Consider the following 6,934-nt stretch of genomic DNA (forward strand, 5'->3'; position numbering starts at 1 on the left):
ATTCACTCTGATTTACTGTCAAGTATCACATGTTCACTAAAGCTGCAACTTCCGGCTACCGCCTTCAAAATAAAAGTTTGACAGCCAGAAACACACACCACTTCCGTTTTTATTCTCTGTGTGGTCTGGTTGTCTGAATGTGGATTTATTTAGCCTGCTCACCACACTTTTGGTACCTACAGTGCTGAAGTTCTATTTGAAAACTGAAATACTGTTTAAATTCTGTTTAAGAGTGGAGAGTGAGGCTGGCAGGTAAAGGACCAGCATGCACCTGGGCAGACCTGTGGTTGTTTTTAACCATTTCTAAATGCTTCATTGTTTTATGGAGATTAATAATTTAAAATAGGATATTACCATAATGGCTCAATGACTACTTCACCCTCAATCCACCACCTTCCCATGATGCATCAGTGAAACTTTGGTCATGTTTGATATAAACGTATTTCAAACAGCCACTACAGTACAGAACAATAGACTTATGTTCACCTAAATCTAAATCATCTGTATAATTATGGCATTAGATCTATCGTTTATAATCACAGACATATTCATCTGATTTATCTTTCTGAAATTAGTGTTTGTTTTAAAATTGTTCGTTTATTTAAATGGGACAGAGCTGATTAATGAACATGAGTATAAAATACACATGAAAACATGTCAGATACTAAAAACAATACAACAAAACTCAAAATAAACTGACCAAGCCTGTGTCTCATTATGTCCTGATTACTCTCACCTGTGTCTCATTATCACTTGATTACCCTCACCTGTGTGTAACTATCTCCTGATTACCCTCACCTGTGTGTAACTATCTCCTGATTACCCTCACCTGTGTCTCATTATCACTTGATTACCCTCACTTGTGTAAGGTGATCTCCTGAATACCCTCATCTGTGTCTTACTCTCTCTTGATTACCCTCACCTGTGTGTAACTATCTCCTGATTACCCTCACCTGTGTGTAACTATCTCCTGATTACCCTCACCTGTGTCTCATTATCACTTGATTACCCTCACCTGTGTCTCATTATCTCTTGAATACCCTCACCTGTGTAAGGTGATCTCCTGAATACCCTCATCTGTGTCTTACTCTCTCTTGATTACCCTCACCTGTGTCTCATTATCACTTGATTACCCTCAGCTGTGTCTAATTATCTTTTGAATACCCTCACCTGTGTAAGGTGATCTCCTGAATACCCTCATCTGTGTCTTACTCTCTCTTGATTACCCTCATCTGTGTCTCATTATCTCCTGATTACCCTCACCTGTGTCTCATTATCACTTGATTACCCTCAGCTGTGTCTAATTATCTTTTGAATACCCTCACCTGTGTAAGGTGATCTCCTGAATTCCTTCACCTGTGTCTCATTGTCTCCTGATTACCCTCACCTGTGTGACATTCTGCCCTGATTACCCACACCTGTGTCACATTTGCCCTTTTTATTGTGTTTGTATCATGTGTTTAATCTGCACATCATGGTGCTGAAAGTAGAATTAACTCCTCTGTTGGTGTTATTAGGAGAAGAACTACCTCTACCATAAAGACTATCAATCTATGAGGATACAGTTTATTTTAATGGGGAGCTTACTGATAGCTTGCTTTTTCTCTTCTCACTCTTGCATTTCGTCTGTGTTTGCACACTGCCCTGCAGTCTTATGCCCTTATATGGGCATTAAAAGGCGTGTCTCTATTCTAATTAGTAGAAATATGCATGGGCGTCCAGCTTAGAGCATTTATCAGTTTATCTCTTTATAATCTGTGGGCCCACAGGTGAGATATCTTTCCACCACCTTGGATCTGCCTCTGTGACTTATTTTTATCAGGATTTCTAAGAGATTTCAAAAACACCTCAGCAGTTTAAGGTGTCATGAATCCCAGGGAAGTTTTTCTGAGGAACTTTAAGAATAGGTGTTGGTGGATGAGGCTCTTTGAGTGTTTAGAGGACTGTTTCCTTCATGTTACTGTTGCTGGATTTCTGACCATTGTTTCCTGTTACTGCAGCGTGCATCATCGACATGTGACACGTGTCTGCATGCATGTGCACCAGTGTTATCTGCTCTCTAGTGCACATTTCACTATTTATACGTGCTCCATGAAGGCAACGGTGTCCCACTGACTCACCGACTGATGCACCGTTTTAGCAGGCGTAAAAGTCGTGCAATCCTTTAATGAATCAGCGCTCTGATTCTACAAACATCATGTGATGTTAAACCACAACCTGGCTGAAAAAGAATCTGCAGGCCTGCTCCTTCTATTTGCCAATTTAAACCCATTTTTATGCATCTTTTACACATTGTCTCCACTTCCCCCCCCCCCCTACTTTTCACCACTATTTTTCCAGTTTTCACCATTATCTCCACTGACGGTGCCTCCTAGGTTGGATAACATGGTGAGAGTCCTGAGAATCGGAGCTTTGTGGTGATGTTTAACAGTGGCATCCTGATTAAAAGTCAGTTTGGAAAGAGCTGATTGGTTGAAAAAAAAAACCCTGCCGGTCTGGTATTTTAAAGAAGATAATTTTATGATTGTCACATGCACGTTTCTCCTAGATATTCTCCTTTTATGCCCATATAAGGGCATGAGACTGCATGGCAGTGTGCAAACACAGAAGAAACACAGGAGTGAGAAAAGACATTAGTAGAGTCCAAAGTAAAGTAAAAACAATGAGAATACTGGCCCGCTGATGTGTTTTTAAGGGTTAAAAATCTGCTGTTATCTGGTTCCATTATAGTCTGATTGATTATTGATTGGGATTATTTGACCTCCTGCAGAAACGGTGAAACTTGCAGGATTTGCTGCAAGGTCACTTATTAGACCCTTTAAGACAATTTATATTGTTCTCAAAACATGCCGGTGAATTTTCTTGCTGAAAAAAACACTCCAGTATTGGATTTTTGTGTGTCTAAAAACTCCCCTGTTTCAGCCCTGCTCAGAACGAGCTGTTTCTGTGTCTGTAGCTTTAAATCTTACTGAGCTGTCTGACTCCACCCCTCTCTCTGGAATTGGTGTGGCTTTACTCTTTAAACGCCAAAGTCGCAAAATAGTGACAAGCGACATTGCTGAATTAAACAGGCTGTAGCTGCAAATATGGTGGCTGATGTTGTTACTACTTTAGACCAGGAGATGGCAGACATGAGTAACTTCAATCCCAGCAGCATTTGTGGGCGTGTTTCTATTCAAAGTTTTGGAGAGAGAGAGTTTGAAGTTACACTCCCGGTCAAGGATATGAGGAAGTGGTAGAAGTGGTTGTAGTCTTTGCGTAAAAGAAAGCGAATTGTAGCAAGAATACTCACAATGCCGGGAGGAATAGAGGAATATTCACCCCTCTGACGATAACTATCAGTTGTCTGGTTAGACCGAGACTGCCAGTGCATCGGAGCCACCATGACTCCCTGCACCATGAGGGTCCATAAGCAGCACATACCGAAGCCGATGCTTTTCCTCACAGTTGCTAGGTTGGGGACATTTTGGGGGTTGCAGGGGTGGTCAAAACACAAATAGTGACAGAGGTAGGTAGCGGCAGATGTGGTAGAAGCCGTGGCGGAGGAGGCCGCCTGGTGACATCAGAGTATGCAAATTAGATGAGTGAATTTACGCCCATCACAAACTTTGGGTCATACTGAAGATTTTTGTCTTTTACAGTATGCCGTTATCTCTAACCTCTCTCAAGCTTTCAGCCTTTTGAAATCTTGACATCACAATTGAATATTTTCATGAAAAAACTCTGGCGCCCAAAGAGTTAATGGATGTGGCTCTCCTGATCCTCCTCCCAGCTGAGAGGAAGATCAGGAGAAGAGGGCGTAACTTTCCTCCAAGCAGGGAGGGCCAACTGTACTTGGAGGCGGGGCTAACTCCTCACATGACATCATGAGGGGAAATCTGAGAACGGGTTGTTTCAGCACACTTTTTCTGAAAGGTGGAAAAAGAGAAGAAGGGAATGGATTTTTCTGGTACTTGAGGGGATTGTGGACAGGTCAGGGGCACATAGTTTTGTTAGAAAAGCTTGAAAAAGTGATTTTTTTTAATGATACGTGACCTTTAAAAAATTAACAGGAAACTACAAAAATTTCACTTTTTAGAGAAGAATATGCCTTCTACGCGTAGGCAGACTACAAATGAGCAAACATTCATTTTTATGTATTTTCATGCTCAGAGTGCCTGTTTTCCTCCTTTGTTGGGTGTTTTTTATTTCCTGGTTTTAATTATTTTTCCTTTAGTGCTCAATCGAGAATCTGTGACATTAAAAAGCTCGGTGAAAGCGTGAACTTTCCTCTGACTTTATAGTTGAAAAAATCTCTGAGGATGTCAGAAAAAATGGCCGCCACGTGTGTACAGTGAGTTACATAAGGAGGAGGAAGTGAAGTTAAACAGGAAGTGACGTCAAAGGCCGCTCCTGTAAACAACGACAGGATAAAAATGAGTTTAATAGGATGGAAGTGGGCTCAGAGTCAGCTCAGACCGTCTCAACAGTCAGAATAAAGATCAGCTGTTCTAATATCTCCTCTCCATTCATGGTCTGTGGTCTCAGGGTTCTGGTCTGGTGCTCAGTTAGCGCTGAGGAAGTGGCGGTGAACGCTGCGTCCTGTAAGGAGCTGGACACGCTGCGTTTCCTCCAAACAACAATCAGAGACAGGAAACAGGAAGAGCCTGAGACAATAGAGCTGAGAGAGAGGATCCGGAGCGAGGCCGAGGTCCGAGGACCAGGAAAACACAAAAAAGGAGGATAGGCTCGTAAAGTTTTTCTTATCGGAGCAGAGGGACAGGAAGTGAGACATTCACACAGTCTGACGTCTTCTTCTTCTACTGTTAAAGTTTCAGTTTCTGACTGACGGAGAGTTTCTTGTTCTCTACATCCAACCAGACAGCCTCATCAATACTCAGTAACCAATAATCAGTCAACATGACCATCCACCATGACCATCCTCCAAAGTTTAAAAGGTTTTAACCTCTATCATTTTAAAATACAAGGAAATTTCCAAAAAAGTTGGGACACTGTGTAAGATGTAAACAAAATCAATGATGGTCAAATCTCATAAACCCATTTGATCCACAATAGAACATAAATAACATATCAAATGTTGAGACTGACACTTTGAATCTCCCTCCATCTACAGTCCATAATATCATCAGAAGATTCAGAGAATCTGGAGGAATCTCTGTGAAAAGGTACAAGGCTGCAGGGACCCTCAGGGGCCCTCAGGGGCCACTGCATTAAAAACAGGCATGATTCTGGACTGAAATCACTGCATGGGCTCAGGAACATTCCAGAAATCATTGTCTGTCAACACAGTTGGCCGTGCCATCCACCAATGACAGTTAAATCTGGATCATGGAGAGAAGAAGCCATATGTGAACAGGATCCAGAAACACCGGACCAGAGCTCATCTAACATGGACTGAGGAAACATGGAAAACTGTTCTGTGATCGGTTGTCAAACAGCTGGAATTCTACATTAGACAAGAATGGGACAACATTCCACTCCCATCAGCTGGTCTCGTCACCTCCCAGATGTTTACAGACTGTTGTTAAAAGAAGAGAGAATGCTTCACAATGGTAAACATGGCCATGTCCCAACTTTTTTGAGACGTGTTGCTGCTATCAAATTCAACGTATCGTTTATGTTCTATAGTGAATCAAACATGGGTTTATGAGATTTTACTATCATCGACTTATGTTTTTATTTACATTTTTCACAGTGTCCCAGCTTTTTTGGAACTGGGGTTTTACTTGTTTCCCTTTCTAGTCATCTACATATTTCCCTTATAAAGGTTCTAAAGACAGACTCTTTCATTTCTAACAGTAATGTTATGTGTGAATGTGACTTTGTCTTCTTCCTGCTCCTCTGCAGACATGGACGTTTACCAACAGCGCCCCCATGTGGTCTGATGACGGAGTTTAAATGAGCCAGGAGGAGAAGACTGCGGTCACGAGAGTTCAGATGAGGGGGTACTGTGGTCATTCTGTTCCCAGTGCCAAGAGGCCAAAGGGTGAAAACCTGAAGAAGAGTCTAACCTGGATTAATGAGAATAAAACAAAATGATCTAAACCGGATTAAGATCAACATTCACATTTTTAAACAATAATCCTTCATTTCATCAGAGAGAGCCGATTCAGGCTTTTACAGCAATGAACAGAATATTTAAACAATTTTATCATATTTGACTAAAACTTCCATATTTTCTTCATACAGTCAGTAAACTTCACAAAACAGTTTTACAAAAACTGTCATACTTCTAACTTCCTTTAGAAAAGGTCAAACACCAGAAAATGAAGTTTTTATTACAGGAAAACTTTAGATTTTCAGGTTTTTACCTCATATTTTTATGATCAGTATTTCCTCATATTTAGAAAAGGGGGCCACATGTGGCTCCGAAAGACCACCTCAGAGCAGCTGCTTCAAAAACCGCTCTGTGGTGAATAAAAAACACAGACGAAAAACAAGAAAAAAATCATTTGAGCGTTATTGAAAACTGCGCTCTAAGTTTTCTACTTTACAGAAGTAAAACCAGCTGAGGGTTTAGTTTGAGAGAAAGCTAAGAAACTTGAAGAGGATTCAAATATTTAAAATAATTAAGGTATTTCAGGTATTAAAAGATATTAAAGATACTTCAAGATTTTTAAGATACTATAAAATCTTAAAGATGTTTACGATAATCTAAGATGTTTAAGACAAATTAAGATAATTTAAGATATTTAGAGATTTTAAAGATAATTCAAGATATTTAAGATATTAAAGACAAATTAAGATAATTAAAGATATTAAAGATAACTCAAGATATTTAGGATAATATTAGATAATTCAAGATATCTAAGACAAATTAAGAGAATTTGAAATATTTAAAGATATTTAAGATAATTCAAGATATTTAAGATATATATGATAATTTAAGATAATTTAAGATATTTAAGATGTATATGATAATTTAAGATAATTT

The 6,934-nt window shown here is 39.7% G+C and overlaps 1 long non-coding RNA gene across 1 annotated transcript; it reads left to right on the top strand.

Moving 5' to 3' along the window:
* The first annotated feature begins 4,644 nt into the window (after window positions 1-4,644).
* LOC121516844 lies at window positions 4,645-6,043 on the top strand. Its single transcript, XR_005992514.1, has 3 exons — window positions 4,645-4,765; window positions 4,861-4,937; window positions 5,848-6,043. It is a non-coding gene; the product is annotated as an uncharacterized LOC121516844 (long non-coding RNA).
* Window positions 6,044-6,934: the final 891 nt, after the last annotated feature.

This window comes from Cheilinus undulatus, linkage group 10 (genome assembly GCF_018320785.1).
Source record: "Cheilinus undulatus linkage group 10, ASM1832078v1, whole genome shotgun sequence".
Taxonomy (NCBI): Eukaryota; Metazoa; Chordata; class Actinopteri; order Labriformes; family Labridae; genus Cheilinus; species Cheilinus undulatus.